Genomic DNA, 22,667 nt, shown 5'->3' on the forward strand with positions numbered 1-22,667 from the left:
GAGGAGGAGGAGGAGGAGGAGGAGGAGGAGGAGATTGGATTTTACCCCGCCCTTCACTTGGAGTCTCAGAGCAGCTTACAAACTCCTTTCCCTTCCACTCCCCACAACAGACACCCTGTGAGGTGGGTGGGGCTGAGAGAACTCTGACACAAACTGCTCTTTCAGGAACAGCTGTGCCAGAGCTTGTGACTGACCCAAGGTCACATCAACAGGTGCAAGTGGAGGAGTGGGGAATCAAACCCGGTTCTCCCAGATTAGAGTCCATGCACTTAACCACTACACCAAACTGGCTGTCAAGTTATATGATCAGGTTTTCCCCCCGATACTACCGTTACAATTAGCATTAATTAGAGATGTCAATGGCGAAGTAGGTGGACTTATTCTATTTTTACATTGTAACCATATTCTTAGTAATACATTCCTCAAGATATGATTGCCATCTTGTTTTGAATAGTTTTTAATGGCCGTAATCCATAAATAGTTGGGGATTCCTTCTTTTTTATCAGCTGTTTCCAATGTAATATTCCTTCAGTTTGGATTTGTGATTCAATCTGAAATCCAAACCAATGCAGATGCTTGGTGGTGTAATTTAATATTTGGTACCACCAGGCCTCCTCTTTTTTTCATCCTGTAATATTTTAAAACTTATTCTTGGTTTCTTTCCATTCCATGTAAGATTGTTTATCGTTTTCTGCCATTTTTTTTTAAAAAAACCTTTCATCTGTATCAGTTGGTAGCATTTGGAATAAGAAGGTCAACTTTGGTAATATATTCATTTTAATAGCAGAGATTCTGCCTAGCCACGAAATTTTCAATTTTTCCTGACTTTGCAGATCTTTGGTAATACTTGTCCAGACTTTTTGATAATTGTCTTTATATAGATTTTTACTGTGTCCTGTTACATAAATACCCAAGTATTTAATTGGGTTTCTTTTTTTAGTAACAATGCATCCTGTGACCAAAACCAAGCATTTCCTTGAAATATACAATGGAACAAATAACCAGACTTGGAATTCACTCTAGATATAAACTGAATAAAAAGAAGATAATCTTATTTGGTACAACTAATGAAGAACAAGAGGAAGGAACTCTTCAGGGAGGGGAAAGGGAGGTGCTGCCTCATCTTGCCGTAGATCCTCCTCCCTCTTCCTGTCCAGCTATTTATAAAGCTTCAACATGGCCAGCGATCCTTGGGCATGAGCCAGAGGGCAAGAATCACAAGGCTCCTGACCCTTAGTATGTGGCTTGCTGCCCAGGACTTCAAAGGAGCAAGCATATGTGTCCAGGACCACACCAAGACAGGGTCTGCTGTCACGCTGTTTTGTGTATTGGTTTGCGTGTATAGTTCCCTTTTGTCAGGGGTTGTTTCAAGCGATCCTTGGGCATGAGCCAGAGGGCAAGAATCACAAGGCTCCTGACCCTTAGTATGTGGCTTGCTGCCCAGGACTTCAAAGGAGCAAGCATATGTGTCCAGGACCACACCAAGACAGGGTCTGCTGTCACGCTGTTTTGTGTATTGGTTTGCGTGTATAGTTCCCTTTTGTCAGGGGTTGTTTCATAGAAAAAGAGCTAGGGGAACTCATTAGCATAACTCATTAGCATATGCCACACCCCCTGACATCACCGGAAGTGTGTCATAAGGCCATACACCCTGACATCACCGGAAGTGTGTCATAAGGCCACACACCCCGCCCCCAACGGTCCCGGCCGCCGCCGGCCTTGCAGTTCCACTGCCGAGCCCCATAAGGGATATATATATCTTTAAACGAATACAGGAACAACACAATATATCATTGAAATGCACCAATGCAACGCTAATTTGTCATCAGATCACTATCTAAGGTACAAGCTTCCTCTTTTTAAGGGCCAGAAAGCAAAATTTTGCCACAGCTAAAGATATCCTCTCTATTCGGTCTTCCAGCAAAAAAGTTAAAATCCTCAATTTCACAAATTTCAACTGAACATCCAAGGGTTTGAATTTGGACAACAATGGGAAAATTAACAGCTGTCTCTCCATAGCATAAAAGTTACAATGTAACAATATATGTGAGACCGACTCTATTTCAAGATTTGTACACAGGCAACATCTTTGGGAACTAGGCCAGCATCGAAACCTTCCTTGTAACAAATTAGAGGGCAGGGCATCAAAACGTGCTCTAGAAAAAACCCATCTATAGCCGTCATATATGATGTTAGAAAGATATGGAGCGGGGGCAAAACCTGTCCAGGATTTTAAGGCTCTATATCTTAAGGGCAAGAGCGCTTCTTCCGTCTGGACCTCTATATCTATTAGGCGTTGGGTTACTATAGATTTAGCTTTAGTCAATCCAAGCTCCAAAAGAGCGCTTCTTCCGTCTGGACCTCTATATCTATTAGGCGTTGGGTTACTATAGATTTAGCTTTTGTCAATCCAAGCTCCAAAAGACTTGCAGGATGAAGCCCGATTGATCCAAGCTTGCCTAATATTTTGGAGGACCATTCAGGATATGGATTGGCAGCTAAAAAAGATGGAATTAGGCCTGTAGGCTTCAAGTGCGTTCTTAACCAATACAAAATTGAAGCAATCCAAATTTTTGTTTCTATTTTTGTCACCCCAATCTCCTGCCTAAGAACTACATTTGCTGTGCATTTAGGCGCATTAAATAATGCTCTAATAAATTTAGATTGAACTTTTTCCAGATCCTTAAAATTATTATCACTTAATGTAGTTACTTGCATACCATATGTGAGTTGGGTTAAGACCTTTGCGTCAAATAATTTCAGAGCCGCTAAAATTACACCTTGGCCCTCCTTCCTAAAAAATCTGATAATAGCATTAACATTTCTCTCAGCAGAACAGATTGTAGAAGTTATATGGGCTGAGGAGCTGCCATTATAGTTGAAGGTAACCCCTAAATACTTATATGTTTTTACTTGCTCTATAGAATGTCCATTTATTCTCCAAATATCTTTCTTATAAGCCCTGTTAAAACGAATAATCTTGGTTTTGGAGTAATTAATTGTTAATAATTCCTCATTACATTTCCTACTAAAGGTTCTTAAGGCCCGTTTAAGACCAACTCTAGTTTGGGACAGTAAGATGGCATCATCCGCGTACATCAGTATTGGAACCGCCTCTCCTCCTGAAAAGTTAGGGGCGTGGACGTCTATCCCATGAAGAGACTGAATAAGGGAATTAACATATATATTAAACAGGGAGGGGGCAAGTAGACAACCCTGTCTTACTCCCTTCCGAGAGGGAATAGATTTTGATAACATTCCTTCACCATTACATCTGATTTGTAATTGCGTATTCTCATGGACTTTAATCATCAGATGCAGAAGTCTTTTATCTATGGTTGAGCAGTTCAGTTTTGCCCAAAGTCTACCCCGAGATACAGAGTCAAAGGCCGCCTTCAAGTCCACAAAGGCGACAAAAAGAGATTTCTTGGCAGCTCTCATATATTTTTGAATAAAGTAGTCTAGCACAAGGCAGTGGTCGAGTGTTGATCGACCATGGGTGAAGCCCGCCTGTTCTTTGCTTAGATATTTATCATGTTCAAGCCATTTATGTAATTTAATTTGCAGATGTCTAGAGTACAATTTACCAATAGTGTTTAAAAGACTAATCGGACGATAATTGCTAGGGTCAGACCTGTTACCTTTCTTATATATAGGATTTATAATTGCAAGTCCCCAGTCTGTAGGAATCTGAGCAGTATGGTCAATATAGGTAAAAAGTCTGGCCAGTAGCGGTGACCACCAGTCCTGTCTCACAGTGGCCAACCAGTTACTTTAGAAGGCCAACAAGGACCGAAAAATCCTTACTATGAAAAATTGTTACATTTTTAAGTTGCTATATGATATATGTTTGTTTCTTTTACACTGTAATTATTTAAAAGATATTATCTTTATTTCTTCTTGTATTAATATGCTCTCCTAAAGTTATGTATTGTTATATTTATTGACATAAGGTTAAAATTGTGGTGTTGTGTTGTTTGTTTATAAAAAATAAATTATAAATAATTAAAAAAAGAAGGCCAACAAGGCATAGAAGCTGAGGCCTTCCCTTGATGTGACTGCTAAGCACTAAGATTCAGAGAGTGACTGCCTCTGAATGTGGAGGCTGGCTTTAGTCACCAAGGCTGGTAGTCACTGAAAGCTAGGGATTCCAGCCTTCAGGTGGGACCTGGGGATCCCCCAGAATTACAGCTCATCTACAGAGATCAGTTTCCCTGGACTCTATGGCACTGTACCTCACTGAAGTCCCTGTCCTCCCCAGGCTCCATCCCCAAATCTCCAGGAGTTTCTCAACTTGAATCTGGCAACCCTGCCTCACCCAGTGGCCAGGGGGGATGTGGCAACCCTACTGAAAGCCCTGCCCTCCAAACTGTTTCCAAGAACACAGGCACCAATTCCCACTCACCAAAGACATCACAGCACCTGCTAGCAGGTAGAAGAAGAATACAGGGGGAGTCCCAGGCTCCATACACAAGTATAAGCCCTTTAAGAAGCCTTCCTTGCTCTCAGAAGGTGGGGCACAGCCTGCCGGATCTAGCTGAGCCTGTCCCCCCCCCCCCAATCCCACTTAAGAACTCAGTTTCCTCTAGCAGTCCCTGAAACAAGCAGGTCAGCGTTGGCGCTATCCAAGGTTCTGCAGCTTGCTTCCAGCCAAGCCGAATTCCTTGCTGGTAGCAACTCCACCCTTTAGGAGGGCTCTCCTGTATTAACACAAAGTTGCCCCTGTGCTCAGCACCCAGCCAGGACAGGACACACTCCCCTTCTTCTCGTGTTTTACCATTCCCCCCCCCCCCCCACCCCCCCTTTATGTCGCTGGGTTTCTCCCTTCCTTCTATCCCCCCCTCCTTTCTTTCCTGTAATTTCCCCACCCTCCTTTCCCTCTTCTATTTTTTTTGTTGGCCTTTCTTCCAGTTATAAAAGACTGCTGTGGGGGGGGGGGCATTCACAAGAAGGGGAGATGAGATGGAAGCCCTGGACCAGCTGCTTGTGCAGTGGAGGAAAGAAAATACTTAGAACAAACCTTGCCGTGCTTCTGCGAATGGGTTCTGGCACTTAACCTGAGCATACTTACATTATGCCACACGCCACCGCTTCATTCTTGTCCCCCTCCCCCATGACATAGCTATATTACTGACTCTCACTAATATCCCTCCCTGAGAAACGTCACATGAAAGCCAATCCTTATGTCACTTAATGGAAATCCCAACCGTTTCCTCCGTGGCTGCCCGGATGAACGGAAACTACTTGGCATTCAAAGCACGTATTTCATGTCAGTGGGATCTGTGTAACAGCGTCCAAAGGAACACATTCCCTGAAATCATGCCATTTTGTTCCAATTCCATGTGCCTGAGGAACAATCGTTCTAAGCAGGAGATTATAGGGCAGGGAATTTGCTGACAGAAACTCTGCTGAAAAATTCATTTCCTGACAGAGGTGTCTCAACAGAAAATTTAAAGATTCCATGAGGTCATGCTCTCTCCCTGTCCCTCACCCCCCCTCTCTCCCAAGCATTTTGTGATGCCCTGTAATGTATTATAGAAATCCTTTAAATGACAAAGAAGGACATCAGAACTTTAAAACCCTACAACTCTTTAGGGTCTAATCCCATTTCTATCCCACAATTCCGTGATGGAGCACAGGGTGGTGTACACTGCTCTTCTCTTCCATTTTATCCTCACCACAACTGTGTGAGGTCAGTTGGGCTGAGAGATGGTGGGATGTCAGGAACTGCCAAATGACCACATCAGAGTGAGAAAGGCCCTCTAGGGCCAGTGGAGGGTGTGTGCGTGTGCCATCAAGTCTCTTCCAACATGGCATCCCGATGAATGACCTTTAAAATGTCCCTCCACTGACTGCCTTGCTCAGGTCTTGCAACAGGAAGGCCGTGGCTCCCTTCACAGAGTCAATCCATCTCATGTTGGATCCTCCTCTTTTCCTGCTGCTTTCAACTTTTCCAACATTATTGTCTTCTCCAGTAAGTATTGTCTTCCCAACTGAGGATTCAGAAACAAACTGGAACTGAATGTAGACCTTTCACTATGGAGTGATAATGCTTGTGGAGGTGGTTAGGTCACTTGCTGCTGCAGCATTTGAGACTGGTAGAAACGTCCAGGCGGCCTTCAAAGACAGCTGCATGTAAAATGCATGAGAGTAATCCAATCCAAACTTGACGTGACCAGAGATAACCATGGCAAAGCCGTTCCTTTCCAAGAAGGGGCATAGCTGATCTAAGCCAGTAAATGGCACTCCAAGCCATGGAAACAATTTGACTGTCCAAAGATAACACCATACCTTAAAGCTACCCCAAACTTTGGATATGATCCTTTAGGGGATTGCAGCCCCATCTAGCACAGGCTGGAGTTCATCTCCACAGCCAGAAGAACCCCCATCAACCACACCGCCGTCTTGTCTGACTTGTTGCTCATCATGCTGCTCCTCATCTAGCCTCCAGATGCTTCCTCAAACACATTCTGCACCATCTGACTTTGTTAGGAAATAAATAAATAAATAGACATACTGACGGCACCACATCTCACATCCCTGAATGACCAGTACCTTCATGTGTGCACCTGAAGTACAAAATTCGAGCACTATGGGACTCCATAGCACAGATGCCTTTGACGCAAAGCTCGTTTCCTAGAATTTGGTGGTGGTGGAAAGTGCCATTAAGTCACAGCTGACTCATTGGTGACCCCACAGGGTTTTCAAGGCAAGAGATGTTCAGAGGTGATTTTCCATTGCCTGCCTCCTTGGTGGTCTCCCATCCAAGCACTAGACAGAGCCAAGCCTGCTTACCTTCCAAGATCTGATGAGATCAGGCTAGCCTGGTCCTGGTCAGGGCTTTCTGGATTTTACCCTCTGGAATAAGAGTAGAACCACTGTCATGTAGAAATCACACACAGAGAAATCATGTAATGCACATAGATGCATGAGCCAGCCCTTAGGAATCTTAGGCAGGGCTCTTTTTGTAGCAGGAACTCCTTTTCATGTTAGGTGACACACGCCTAATGTGGCCAATTCCCCAAGAGCTTACAGAACTCTTCTTACAGGGGCTACTGTAAGCTCTTGGAGGATTGGCTACATTAGGGGTGTATCGCCTAACATGCAAAGGAGTTCCTGCTACAAAAAGAGCCCGTAGCTTACATTAACCCGTTTGTCACTGAATAGGTGATGTGAAAGTTCTACCATGATTCACACATACAAGCACAGAGAGCAGGCACTAATTCTTTTCCTAACTCACTACTCAAAATTCAAGCTGTTATCCTATAACTGGGCCCAGCACAGACCTCCGTTGCGAGACACACATATACCCCCATTGCTGGAAAATGGCCATGACGCCCCACTGTTACTCTACGTCACCAAAGGGCATCTTTCAGTTATACATGGCCTGTATTTAGTGTTCAGACCTCACGACCTTCTCCACAGAAAGGGTTTCTGGATCAGTGAGTCACTGCATGGATGTTAACAGAAATGCATTATTTATAACAAGGAAATGAACACTATTTTGTTGTGCTCAGTGCTTACTCTGTTCCTGTGACACCTCATCCTCTATGTGTCCAGTCTGGGTTTATAATCCAGCTGTTTTTCAACCATCCTGAGATTAATTTCCCCCCATTTCAAATTATGCAAATGAGCTATGGGCATTTCTCATTTCTTTCAGGTACAGGACATGCTATATTTGCACAAGGAGCCCTACAGTTCTGAAATAGTGACTGGATGGAGATTTTGAAGACTTTGCTGGGAAAAGGGCTAGCAGAACTGCAGTCTACAACAGGGGCAGCAAAAACTGAAGGAGGGGACTCAGTGGAGCGTGCATTAAAAAAGGAAAGAAAATTAATGAGCAATCATTTGAGTGACAAAGGAAAAAGTAGTACTTCCCCCCCAACACGTAAACATTTCTTGTTTAGAACAGAATTATTCAGGAGGCCATCTCTACAAAGGGGACAAATCTTCAGTACAATGGAATAAAGGGCACTTTTATAACAGGAACATTGCTTGCTGTACGTATTATCTTGCTCTTACTTGGTCTATTTTTGTAATTCATGTCATGTCTGATGCTTTTGGCGGGACACTGGTTCTAATTTGTGTGATCTGGGTCATATGGCGTTGTTTGTTGGGTGCCCTCATGCTGTTTGACCGCAGTGTCTTACACTGCACAACCCCCCCTGATTTTCAGTGAGAAAGGCAGGCTGCAGATAAAGTGAGATTAAAAAATAAATGTCCATTCAGGAATGCCGGCAACCAATGAGAGTGAATAGAAAACAGTGAGAACAAAATCTGAGTCCAGTGGCACCTCCAAGACTAAAAAACTTTAATTTGGGGTAGAAGCTTTCATGTGCATGCACGAAATTCTGTTCTATTGTGTCAAACCAACATGGCAACCCACCAGAAAATAATTAAACTGAGAATCAGAAACCCAAAAAAAGAGAGAACAAGAAAAATGTTAAAAAGGGAGAGATTTAACAGTTTGCTTTCATTTACCTGCGCGTTCCAAAGGTCCGGATGTGATGCACAAGTTCTGCACAGCAGTTAACTCTGCCTTTTGTGGTTGTTTTGTGTCGGATCTTGATTTCTACATATGCTACTTTTCTGCCTTTCCCCGCATGTTGCTGCTCCTCCCCCTTGTTTCCCCCCTCCCCTTTTTAAAAAAACACATGCATGGTTACGTTGTGACACACCACCAAGGGGAGTAACCATAGCACATGCATTGCCTCCTATTTTTCCCCCTCCCCCCTTTTTTAAAAAAGGAAGCACGGTTTTCATTTGTTTTTTGCCTACATATTTTCTTAATCACATACTCACCCTGTTCCGCTCCTGTGCTTAAGTTGGGGCTATTTCTGTTGCAGTCCAGCACTTGTGGCAGCAATCTTTAGATTCAGTAGTGCTTACATGGTCTCAGTGCTGCCACTGGGCCCTAAATTTCTGGGATTGTGTGCTGCTTGTAATAACCAGATGTTACTAAGCATGGGTGTCTGTGATTATGAATTTGGGAGATGTATGGGGGGGTTGGCTTGGAGTGAGGCAGCAATGTAGGTTAAAAGAACAGGCTCTTTTGAGTTCTGCTGAAGACTGGGGAGGGGGGCTGGAGGAGGATTTTGAAAGCGCTACATTGCGGGAGCGTTGTAACACTAAATTTAAAATGGCTGCCGGAAGAAGAGGGACTTTTTGGCAGTATGATGAGGTGGAACACCTCCTGGATATAATTCACAGGTCTGGCTATGTCAGGGACTTTATGGCCAGCACTCACCTATCGTCTAAATGAAAGCTCGAGAAATGAAAGCCTGGCTTTTCTGAATATGTGTTTCTTGAAGGCATATAAGAAATTTGGACAAGCTTTTATAGCAGCTGATGAAAAAAAGAAAAGAGGAGGAGTAACCTATATTAAGGACTACCTTCATCCAAAATTAATATACAGCTCCCAGGACAGGACAGAAGAATAATTGCTACTACAATGATGAGGGAAGGAGTGAAAATATTACTGTTAAATATATATGCACCGAATCAAAATCAAGAAGAATTTTTTAAGGAGGTATTAAGTTATTGACATGAAACCCGTAGATGATATTTGCATAATAGGAGACTTTAATGCAGTGGCTGATCCAAGGATTGATAGGAAAAACATGACAAAAAGCAAAAAGTTTAGTAAAAATCTTCCCAAAAATTTCCTAAAAATTGTAGAGGAACATAATATATTTGATGCATGGAGGGTAATAAATCTGCAAAAAAAAAAGATTATACATATTACTCAGCCAGATATAAGTCATGGTCGAGAATAGATATGGTTTGGACCTCAATGTCTCTTTTAAAGGATCTAAAAGAGGTAGAAATACTTCCTAGAACCTAAGCTGATCATGCACCTTTAATGTTGGAAATTGAATGTTACTCTTTTAAAAGATAAAAACTTTGTAAACAAAACTAAAAGGGAAATACAGGAATTTTTTGAGAGAAACCTTAGCCCAGAATTATCAATAAATATAGTTTGGGATACATTTAAAGCCTTTCTGAGAGGAAGATTTATCAACTTCCAAGCCTGGAAAACAAAACAACAAAGGAGAGAATTTGAATACTTAAAGGAAAAAATTAAAACAGAAGAAGATAAACTAAAAAGAAACCCGACTTCGGGGGATAAAATAGCAAAGCTCAAAATGTGGCAACACAACTTGAATATATTATTGACTCAGGAAATTGCAAATAAAATAGATTATGCAAAACAATATTATTTTGAACACGCAAATAAAATATCAAGGTGGTTAGCATATAAACTGACGAAAGATGAAGAAGGTAGAACCATATTAGCACTAAAAAATTCAAAAAATAAACTAAATTACACCAATAAGGAGATGAAAATAATTATTGAGGATTACTATTCAAAACTGTATGCAATAGATTTACAAGACCCACAAAAAATAAAAGAATATTTAAATCAAAAAACTAGGAAAAAATTCACAGAAGCACAGAAAATTTTTTGAATGACCCAATTACAAAAGAACTTTGAAGAACTTATTACAAAATATAATAAAAGAAGAGAAAACACTGAGCTCTTGGAATGAAGCGTTGATTACACTAATACCAAAACCAGGAACAGAAGGGAAAGAAATCAAGAATAATCGACCAATGTCTTATGTCTTTATTAAATGCTGATTATAAAATATTTGTTAAAATTTTAGCGGAAAGAATAAAGACGGTTTTGCACCAAATTATTCATCAAGATCAATCTGGATTTCTTCCTAAAAGATCTTTAAAAAATAATATAAGAAATATAATTAATGTTTTTGAATATTTTGAAAAACATCCAGAAAAACAAGTAGCCCTAATGTTTATGGACGCAGAGAAGGCATTTGATAATGTCTCCTAGGAGTTTCTAGTACAAAAACTCAAAAAATGGGATTGTGGAAAGGATTTTTTAACAATGATTTTGGCCATATATAAAAAGCAATCGACAAAAGTAACATTTAATGGAGATATAACATGAAATTTCAATACAAAAGGGCACAAGACAAGGTTGCCCACTTTCTCCATTACTCTTCATTTTTATACTTGAAACATCAAATGACTCAATTAGAAGCAACAAAAATATAAAAGGATTGAAAACAGGAGGGGAAGAATTTAAATTGCAGGCATTTGCAAATGACCTGGTATTTATTCTGGAGGAACCTCTTGTATCTATAAAGCTTCTGTTGGACGAAATAAGGAAATATGGAGAAGTAGCAGGGTTAAAAATAAATATCTGAAAGACTAATATATTAACAAAAAACTGTATACAAAATGTTATAAGGGAAATTCAAGAAAAAACTGAGATAGAGGTGGTGAATAAGGTGAAATACTTAGGAATAATACTGACAAACAAAAACAGTATGCTGAAAGAAAATAATTATTACAAACTATTGGGAGATATAAAGAGAGATCTTAGTAAATGGAAAGACCTCAAACTTTCATTAATGGGTAGGATTGTGGCGGTAAAGATGAACATTCTTCCTCATTTTCTCTTTATGGCACAAAATATTCTGATATTAAATAATAATAGATACTTTTCAGAACTAGATAAAAATATCAGAAGATTTATATGGTATCCCAAAAAAGCTCATATACAATGGAATTTACTTCAAGAAAAGAAAGAAAAAGGAGGATTAGGATTACCAAATTGGTATTGCTATTATCAAACTGCAGTGGCTACTTGGATTTGTACATGGGAATTCATGCCTATATATGGTATAATAAAGAGAAAGTACATTCCAATTTTCAACGCCATTGTATACGCCCACTATTTAAAGTATGGAAGAATATGAAAGATAAATTTTACGATAAAATTGCTAGATGGGTCTCACCATTAAAAGCATTTATTATGCCAACAATGATAACTGATGAGAAAAAACAACCATATGATGATTTACTGGATAAAAACAACCATATGATAATTTACTGGATAAAATCAATAACCTTAAAGATATAGAGATGGTACAAAAAGATATTAAGCTAACAACATGGGAGACTAATCAATTAATATCCAGATTTAGCAAAGATAAAAAATGGGGCTTTATGGAAGCAAAAATGAATTAGATAAAATATGGCTCTCAACAAATGATAAAGAAATTCAAAAATTATATAATTTTTTTCTAGAAGACCTTATGTTAGAAGAGAATGGTAAAAAGGTAATGGTAAAATGGATGCAAGATTTTAGTTATACTATTCAAATAGATGAATAGAATAAAACATGGAAATCAATAAAATTCTTGAAAGGTACATCTTATAAAGAAAATATTATAAAAATGTATTACAGATGGTATTGGTCACCTGATAGGGTGGCAAAACTAACATATCTAAGAATTGTTGGAGATGTAAGGACAATGTGGGTTCGTTTATACATATGTGGTGGAACTGTGAAAAAATGTATAGATTTTGGAAATGTTAACAATTAAGCTAGATCTAGCTCCAGAAGTATATTTATTAAATATGATACCGGATGGCTTAAATTCAAATGATAATTATTTGCTGACTTATATTGTAACGGCAGCAAGAATTTTAATTGCTAAATATTGGAAATCTAATAATTTGCCTACAATACAGGAGTTACAATGTAAATTGTTAGAAGTAGCAGAAATTGACAACTTAACAATGATACTGCATGGTAAAGATAAAACTGTATTTAGAAATAGATGGTCAAGAGTCTATGAATGGTTAAAAAGAAAAGAGGAAAAATAGACTCAAATGTTATATATATAAACACATTTGACTGTATAATTTTTTAATGGAAAATCTAAGTAAACTGTTAAAACTGTTAAAAAAAGAGAGAGAAATGAAAGCCTGGGGGGGGGATCCCACAAGCCAGTGGACAAACTGCGCACCATGCAAAGATATTGCAGCTGTGGCAATAAGGGGGGGGGGAGCAGGCAAGGACGGGGGATGGTTTTGGAAGCAAGCAGCCAAACCAAACAGGATCGGGGCAGGAAGGGGCGAGACTAGGCAAGTGCGAATCCTGACTGAGTTCCCCATTGGAATACCCCGAATCCAGCACTGAAGCAAAAAAAAAAGATCCTGAAAAAAACAGAAACAGAAAATGCAGCCCGGGGGGGGGGAGCGCATGGGGTTCGGGTCAGCTTGTGAACCCACATAATCATGTGTGGAAACAAAGGACAAAACCAAATATTTTGGGTGTCCACACCAGGGCAGGAGATTGTGTGGAATTGGCCTGAAAGAAGCCTTTGCTGAACAGGTGAAAGGATCAGGAATCAGCAGTGCTTTTTTTCTTTTTTTACAGGGTATGCAGTGCATTTATTTCATGACAAGTGGGAACTGTTTTAATTTCACTTGCAGCTTGCTGCGGAAAAAGAATGACTGAACATCACAAACCCATTCTAGCGTGGAAGCAGCCCATTAAAAATGCTTCCTTTGAAAGGTCAACACACACATTGTTTCTCTGTGGTGCAAATGAACACTGATAACCATTATTTTTAAGCCCATGACAATGGCATGCATGACTCAATGGAAGGTGGTCAAAAGCCACACTGGGCTAATAATAGAGCCACTTTCACAGCAGAAGGCCATTCTGAAGAAAGACAAAGCTGGAGGGAGGCAATACCATGTTTCTAAAGATGCAAACGTAACCTGAAATTGCTGAGAAAGTTGATTCCCGAAGGAAGTGAAGCTATTTCTGAACTGAGGAGATGGGCCCGGGCTTAGATGACTCAGATGGAAAAATTATTACATCATCAAAGGAGCTTAAACTTCCCTTTGCTTTCCCCTGCTTGTCTTGTGTAGTTTTTGCACCTCAGGGTCAACTGCAATAAGCACCCTGAAAGAGAGGAGAGAGAACAAGCACATTTCTTTTTATTCCCCTTCTTCAATTCTTTTGAAAAGTGTGGGGCAGGGTATTGTGTTTGGCTCCACCTCCTCCAGCATCCATTTTGGTTTTGGCTCCGCCTTCTGAAGCAGTCATTTTAGAGCAGTGCTAACCACCCCCTTTCAAAATTCCAAACATGCCTGCAGGCTCAAAAAGGCTGGGAACACCTGCTCTAGGTTCCTCCACTTACCAGTGATGGAGAGAACTGAGATTAGATTGTTTGGTACCCAACACATCCTCCTGCTTACAGCTGCTGTATCCTCACACAGTACCTGACAACCAATTGAGGCAGCAAGGTGACAAAATGGCAGGAACTTTATTTATTTAAATTTATCTTTGTTTTGTTTTAAAACAGTTTTATGCCATCTTTCCATCTAAGTAGGGTCCTGGGGTGATGAACTTGAAAACACGAAAACATTTGGAAAAAAAAATTAAAATAATATATACAATAATTATTTTTGGGGGGGGAAACATCATCACTGTTATGTACGCAGGCCGCCACCAGGGGTCCGCGGCTACAGTAAGGAGCTTGGCTCCTCTAGACAATAGAAGCCTAGGATCCTAGTTCCCCCAGCATTCACCAACAGCCACTTTGGCGGGAAATTCAAACCTTCCAACGGGACTGGGTGTGTGCTGGGTGGGTGTGTATATAGTTGGCCTTGCAGGGCCGTTTGTTAGTTCCAGTGTGAAGTACAATAAAAGTGTGCAAACGCATGTTGTTGTCTGAGTCCTCCATGCAGCGAACCCAGTACTTTTCAATCACACAACATTAAAACCAGGGAGGAGGGCCCATAACCAATGCTCCCTCTAAGCTGTGGGGTCTTGTGAGCAAAGATTCTCCTTTGTGAGCTACTGGCATTAAAGTTGTGAGCAAATAATTTGGCTACTGCATAAATTAGTTTGATCTGGAGCCATCCTTCCTGAGCTAAGACAAAAACGGGTGAGCTGGAGGCTAAAATATTGTGATCTAGCTCACACTAACTCAGCTTAGAGGGAACACTGCCCATGACAGTTCCTGGGGGTGTGCCAAACGAAATTTAAAAAGTCTCCCCCCACCAGTGGAAGACAATGGGCGATTCTGCATCTAGCATTCGCTCCACATTTTCTCAACTGGGAGGAAAAAGTGCAGCTCAAAACCACATTCAAATATCTCGGGGCAATGTTGTACTGACTGCAAAGTCACCCCTGAATGGCCATATATCTATGCCGAGGGTACCATAAAACCTGATGATCAAACAAAGTGAAAGCAGCATGCAATGCAGAGGAGAAAAACAGGTTGCTTACTTGTAACTGATGATCTTCGAGTGGTCATCTGTGCAGTACCACACATGGGTTGGGCGCCTGCACACGACCTCGACTGGAGAAAATTCCAGAGCTTTGCCTCAGAAAGCTTTTGGCGGGCTCTCTTCCCACCCTGGGAAGCAGGCACGTACTGCGCATGCCTGGAGCGGGGGAGAGAGCCGCCTCCCACTCAGTTCCTTTGACCACTACTGGTAAGTCCCATCAAGCCAAAGAAAGGTGAACAAGAGATGCCAGCAGTGGGGAAGCCTGGGTGGGATTGTGGTACTGCACAGATGACCACTCGAAGATCATCAGTTACAGGTAAGCAACCTGTTTATCTTCGTCGTGGTCTCTGGTAATTACCCATGTGTGGGTAATTACCAAAGCTGAACCAGTTGGAGGAGGAAGCTGGCAGCTGCAAAAGACACAAAGAATACTGGTTAAGACACAGCATCATCAGTAAGAAAAAACACCCACGGGTCCTACCTGGGGACACAGCAGGGTCAAGCGAAGAGAGATCGCAGCACCGACTGGCCGAATGTAGCATCCCATCGAGCTCGGACGTTGAGTGCGTAGTGGGTCATGACGGTCGATGTAGCATGCCGCACAGACGTCCTCCAACGGGACACCAGCCAGGAAAGCGGTGAATGTCGATACCGCCCATGTAGAATGGGCAGTGACGCAGGTAGGGGCAGGTTGACGTGCAAGCTCATAGCAAAGGACTATGGTGGAAGTCACCCATTTAGTCAACTGTTGAGAGGAAATCGGCTCCCCGTCATGAGGGGGGCCATAGGCAAGGAACAGCCAAGGAGATTTACGTATAGGCTGAGTCCTATGTAAATAAAAAGAGAGCGCTCTGCGCACATCAAGGCAGTGGAGGACTCTCTGAGGTGCATCAGTCGGATTCGGAAAGAAAGAAGGTAAGACAGATGACTGGGACAGGTGAAAAGCAGAAATGACTTTAGGCAGCAAAGGAGGAGCTAGTCTAAGGACAACCTTCTCCTTATGAAAAATTGTATAGGGGGGATCAGCCCTAAAGGCAGCTAGTTCCCCTACTCTGCGTGCCGTCGTAATCACTATAAGGAAGGCCGTCTTCCAGGAGAGCAACCTGAGATCGACCGTAGCCATGGGCTCGAATGGCTTGAACATAAGTTGAGTGAGAACAAGTGACAGACTCCACGAAGGCACCAAGGGCTTCCTAGGGGGACAGAGCTGGAGGAGACCTTTAAGGAATGACTTTGTAAGACGGTGGGGAAAAACTGTGGATCCCTGTATCATGGGATGGTAGGCGGAGATGGCCGCTAAATGGACCTTTAAAGATGAGTATGCAAGGCTATTATTTTTTAAGGAGACGACGTAGGAAAAAATCTCATGGAGAAAAGAAACAAAGACCAAAGAAGATGAAGAAATATACTTAGCTGACGCAAATACGGAAAGCAATAGAAACGAGGTGTGAACACGCAGGCGGTCGAAGAAAAACTGAGGCGGCTCTCTCCCCTGCTCCAGGCATGTGCAGTACGTGCCTGCTCCTCAGGGCGGAAAGAGAGCCCACCAAAAGCTTTCTAATGCAAAGCTCTAGAAGTTTCTCTGGTCAAAGCCGTGTGTAGGTGCCCAACCCATGCGTGGGACTGCACAAAGACCACAACAAAGATTTTCTGTTCCAACATGGGTTTGAGAAAACAGCAGAGGGAAAAGCCAATGGGCTGTATACTGAAGCAACAGGTAAAGCTGGATGAAACTGGAGTCAAGGTTGGCCAAGCCTTGGGGGGGGGGGGAAGCAGGGAAGTGGTTTAAATGTGGAGAAAACCATGCAAGAAACAGAGAAATAGTACAGGTGAGTGGAAACTGCTTGTGTAAGATGGGGCGGTAGAGGAAGCATGTTGAATCTGACCATGTTTTTCGGAAAAGTGCTTAAGGGCAGCTTTATTGCCGTTTTGTGTCTCTGGGCAAGTCAGCAAGACTTCAAGGGTACTTTGTCCTTTGCAGCAGTAGCAGCTCACCAGTGTCTCAGGCAGAAGTCTTTCACATCACTCATTGCCTGGTCCTTTTACCTGGAGATGCCATGGATTGAACCTGGGACCTTCTGCATGACAAACAGATGCTCTGCCACTGAGCCACAGCCCCTCCCCAAATTGTCATTCTGCAAGATGACATTTGTTCTTTAGGTTATCTATGCACGAGGGGGGGGGAATATTGGTTTGGCACTAGGCTGTGGAACTTCCAAAGAGACCTCCACATCTTTAGTGCATAAAACAGCAGGCTGTGCACCACATGGTGCCTTAGCGATCATGCACATACCTGGTGCACATACCTGGATGTGCACCAGATAAGAAAGGTGCCCACATACACTTGCAGAAGATTGTGGGGAGGGAACTAAACTCTGAAGAGTGATAACTCCAGGAGCTCACACTAAGATCAGACCAGTGGTCCATCTGGTCCAGCACGCTATTTCACAGTAGCCACAGAGATGCCCCAGGAAGGCCTGCAAGCAGGATGTGGACACTACAGGCTCCCCTCATCATTGCCGTCAGTGCTGGTATTTAAAGGGTTACTGCACCAGGACATGGAGGTTCCATTTAGTCATTATGGGCAACAGCCACTGATGGATCTAACCTCCACGAACTCGTCTAATCCCCTTGTGAAGCCAACTAAACCAGTGAACATTGCTACATGGCAGCATAAGTTATTCCTGCATGCTGACAGGCATTTTAATTTTAAGAAGGCATCTTCAACAGATAGAGATTTAGCAGAAAATAAAGACAGTCCCTAGTAAGTAGGGACAGTAAGAAAGTACACGCCTTCCTCAGTCACACAGTGCTGCAGTTTTAACCTTCCTGCTACTAATTTATAAACGTTTCCAGTTTCAGAGAGTCATGTAGAGATCCCAGTTCAGATCTTCACTCTGCCATGTAAGTTCACTGAGTGACACTGGGCCTGTCTGTCTGCCTGTCTCTTTCAGCTTAACCTGCCTCACAGGTTAATTCGTAATTCATATTTTAATGTAACTTGTTTGTTTTATGTAAGCCGCCCTATGGCCAGAAGGGCGGGGTAGAAAGCCTAAATAAATAAATAAAATGGAGGGGGAAATGATGTTGTAAACTGCTTTGGCTCCCCATTCGGGGAAAAAGCCCCCCCCCCAAACCAGTAACATTTCCTGACCCCCTGCTTGTGAAGAAACATCAAGCGCTGATTGACAGATTATGTAGTATGGAGTAATAGATGTGGGGAGGGAGAATTCTGGACTGTATCACTTTAGGTTGCACTAGCAGGAAGAGTCCCTGCAAGTAATAAACTGGCATATCACAGGGTAACTTTTCAAATAGCATCACAGGATGAATTCCAAAATACAGCATCCTCCCCCGCAGTCTAAAACGGTACAGCCCAGAGCTCTGTCTCCTCAACTGAAACAATAGAAATGTGTGGATTAGTCCTAATTTTCTCTCTTCTTGGGAGTTTACCCCACTTAAAGGCTTAAGCTTTTCTGATCACAGCCTTTAAGGGAAGGTAGCACCCAGAGGAAATGTGCCCGCTGGCAAATGTACTGCCGGAAGCCCTATCGACAGCTCTGCTCTGCCTTATTAGGTGAACGCCTTCTCTTATATATAGGAACTGATTTCACACAAGATCTTCTCCTTGCTGACTCGGAAGGAGGTCCCGTATCCCTTCAAACGGCGGTGAAGTTTCGGGCCCAGAGAGGCCACTAGATGGCACACTGCAGGCACTCCTGTTAGAGCTGGCCTCCGGCAAAGGCTGGGATGGAGGGATATTGACGCTGTCTGAAAATGATGCCTGCTGGCATTTGGCTGATGAAGACAGGGTCATGCTCACCACGCCCCATCTCAAAAGAAAAAAAAATCAGCTTGCTATTTCTGTATTGCTGCACTCCAGACTGGCTCCCTATTTACCCGAGAGAGTCCCCTCAGTTCTGGCCCCCCTCCTTACTAAATCTTCTCGTCACAAGGTTGGCCCATAAACCTCTGCTGAGGTTTATTTTGGATGGGGAAAGTCCCATGAGCCTAGGGTTGCCAACCTTCGGGTGGGGCCTGGAGTTCTCCTGAAATTACAACTGATCTCCAGACTGGTGAAAATGGCTGCTCTGGAGGGTGGACTCCACAGCATTATACACCAGTGAGGTCCCTCCCCTTCCTAAATCCCGCCTTTCTGAGGCTCCGCCCCCACGTCTCCAGGAATTTCTTACCCTGGAATTGGCAACCCTACATGGAACAATTGTGATTCCCCCCCCCTCCTAAAACACTGCTGTCTTTTAAATCAGCACAGGACAAACAACTGCAGCGGAAATGACGGCATGCAGCTGGTGGGAACTGAGTCCTCAGCAAGGCATCCTCCGGGGAGGGGCCTTGGGGAGTGACCCCCCCACGCAGGATCATCACAGTCCAATCCTCAACAGAGCTGCCCCCTCCTAAACTTGTCAACTTCAAAGCACTTAGAAGGGTGTCATTCTGCTTGATGCTATGTAAAGGTGGTCCTGCCCGATCCCCGGTGAAGTCAACCAGACCAGCGAATTGTGATGGAGCTTGCCCGAAGGGGCCGGAACCCATGCAGGGTGACTCAGAAGGAATTTCCAGCGAGTTCAGTGGGGGGTGATTCCCAAGCAAGGCCCTCCGGATCCCCATCGTCCCCAGATGCACTGTGCTCAGGGGTCAAAACAAGGCATGAGGCTGAGAGAGCGGATCTTCCCAGCACCTTTTTAAGCTGGGCCTTAATTAGAACCAGGGAAGAATGGACACAGGAGGGGTTTAAGCCCTTCACTCTTGCACGGGATAGCAAGCTGAATCCACACAGATAACATGCTGCTAAAGCCCCTCAAAGAAAAAGAATATTGCCAAATAAGAGTATCAGTCTCCCCCGACCCCATTTAAAGCGCTAGCAGAGGTGTGTGTGTGTGTGTGTGTGTGGGTGGGTGATAGCTTCCATTAATAACGCCTTGCAGAAGTCAAGTGTGCTGTCCAGTTGCAATCAACTTACGGCAACCCCTCAAGGGGTTTTCAAGGCAAACGATGAGCAGAGGTGGGGTTTTTTCCCACACCTGCCTGTGCACAGCAGCCCTGGTCTTCCTTGGTGGTCTCCCGTCCACGTACCAACAGTGCTGAACATCTGAGCTGTGATGAGATCAGACTAGTCTGGGCTCCCAGGGCCACTCATGAAGAGGGAGAAGGAGTAGAACCCGCCTCCCCCCCCCTACGTGGCCACAGTTCGGATCGAGGTCTCACAGCGCCATCATTTTATAGGACTAACAAAGATCTGTGATCTCCTCACACTCGCCTGACCCTAGAATCTGTGCACTTTGCACACTTGTGCATCCAGGAAGGGGACACACACAAGAGGGGCAGCCCTTTACCAGGGACAGGGGACTCGGAAAAAAGGGGCCATCCCTGGCAAACAGGGATTGTCAAGGCACATGTCAGCCTTCCGATGCCACTGACAGATCCCCTCCTGAATCCCAGTCACCTGAGGAATTGTCAGTTAGGTTTTTTTTGTCCATTCCCTGGTCTGCAAATGGAGATAATCCAAGCCATCAATCTCTGGGGCTTTGAAAGGGAGCTACGTGGGACAGGACGCTACCCACCGCACATTTGCAGCGGCATCTGCACACACTGCTGGAGCGGCCCCTCCCCGGTTCAGAACACTTGCGGCTCAGGCACAACAACCAGATATTAAATTGCCCTTTCAGGCAAAGCAAAAAGGTGAGCCCGTTATATAGTTTTTCAGGCACAAGCAGACTCGGATGAGGCATTTTTAAAAGGCAGGTGCGGAAGTGCGATGATTTAATGTGACGTTCCCCTGAAATAAAAAAATCAACATGTGTGCTATTTCCAAGTGTGTTCTATCGAAGTTGATTGAATGGGAGAATGCCCTACAAACAACTAGATTACTTTTTTCCCACTTGCATCACTTACGGTGCTAGTCTATGATGGCAGCTTGTGTTGGAGGAAATGAATCTCATATTATTCCAAGTATCAATCTCCATCAAATCCAGTCTTGTCTAATAAGAAGCCGGCTTAGTTCAAATTGTGAAAGGTTTTGCTTAAAACAGAAGTTGCATTAGAAGCGCATTCTTCTTCACCCTTCTGACACAGATAGGTAACGGTGAATAAAAAAGTGGCTGAAGCGATGAGCATCTCTGGATCAACCCAGTTGTGATGGGGTAGCTTCATTTACTTGTCTGCCTCATTCACATATAAAGTGTGTGAGAGAGTATGCGTGCTGGAGCATCTCATCTTTACAACATTTTCTTCACTACAATTCCCAGGAGGCAATATGCATGCTCCCAAAAGCATCAGGGCACACCTGCTAACAAGAGAATCTGCAAAAGAACTCTCAGAAAAAGAGCATTCACCCAGAAAGCTAATCAATGCCAAGCCCATTCCAAATTAAACCAATTAAAATGGGTTTTCAGAATGTTCTGCCAGCTCAGGCTCCCAAGACACCCGTAAGACATTGTTGCTTAATATAGTGATATCACTGCATGCCGTCAAGTTGCAGCCGATCCATGGCAACCCCAGGGCCATGGGGTTTTCAAGGCAAGAGGTGAGCAGAGGTGGTTTGCCACTGCCTTCCTCTACGCACCAACCCCTGTACTTCCTTGGTGGTCTCCCATCCATGTACTAATCGTGGCCAACCCTGCTTAGCTTCCAAGCTCTAACAAGATCAGGCTAGGCTGGACTATCAGGCTGCTGTTGAGGCTTGAAGCTGAAGCCGAATGGCTACCATGCCCTGCCATGTCTTCACATCATCTGAATCTTAGCTGATGGCTAAGGTGATCTGCTTCTGCTACCTGGAGCTGCCGCAAATTGCTCCAGAACCAGGAACAGCTTCTAACCATTGCGCCTGTTCCAGACAGTCACAGGAGTGTTGCTGGGACATGGACAGTCTTTGCATTGTGCAGCTTTCCAGCCACACGGTATCCTTGATGAAGCTGGTCAGCTAAAGGATCCAGTACCCTGATTGTATTGTGCAGTGCAGCAAAGAATGGACAGTGCCCCTAGATGGCAGCCCTGCATAAGCCATCCTCACTGGGAGACAAGAGAGGCGAGTTATAATGTTTGAAAGATAGACACTCAAAATGCAAAAATCAGTAAATACGAACAGAACCACTGGAATGCAAGCACCAGAATGGCATCAGTGTGGAGCGCACATTCTTCCTCCTTCTTGAAGTACAATCTCTCTTTCTCTCTCTAACAACCACATGACCCTGGAGAAATAACATCTGCTCCTTGGGATACTGGTAGGGTATTCCAGTATGGTCCACAACTCCTACTGCAGCTAGCATTCAGCTACTATAGAGATTGAGGCCATATAAGTACATAGAAGTTGCTACGCATCCTGGTCTAAAGCAGACTGATGTTTGCATGTGTCTCGCAGGGAGTGAGGGATCCTATATCTGCCTTAAAGAATGATTCATTTCAAAAGAATGTGGGTATCAAACTGCACAGATCTCTCCGGCTCTGCTCCACCAGTAGCTGTTGGAATGTCTGTTTCTTGCTGATACGAATTTACACCCATGGGGGGGGGGAGGTGCCATTTTCAT

General features: G+C 43.4%; 1 non-coding gene across 1 annotated transcript; it reads right to left on the minus strand.

The window, feature by feature from the left end:
- Positions 1-17,170: 17,170 nt before the first annotated feature.
- On the minus strand, positions 17,171-17,242 carry TRNAD-GUC. Its single transcript has one exon. It is a non-coding gene; the product is annotated as a tRNA-Asp (tRNA).
- Between the last annotated feature and the right edge of the window lie 5,425 nt (positions 17,243-22,667).

Source organism: Gekko japonicus, unplaced genomic scaffold, assembly GCF_001447785.1.
Source record: "Gekko japonicus isolate JY-2015 unplaced genomic scaffold, Gekko_japonicus_V1.1 scaffold2586, whole genome shotgun sequence".
In the NCBI taxonomy this organism is placed as follows: domain Eukaryota; kingdom Metazoa; phylum Chordata; class Lepidosauria; order Squamata; family Gekkonidae; genus Gekko; species Gekko japonicus.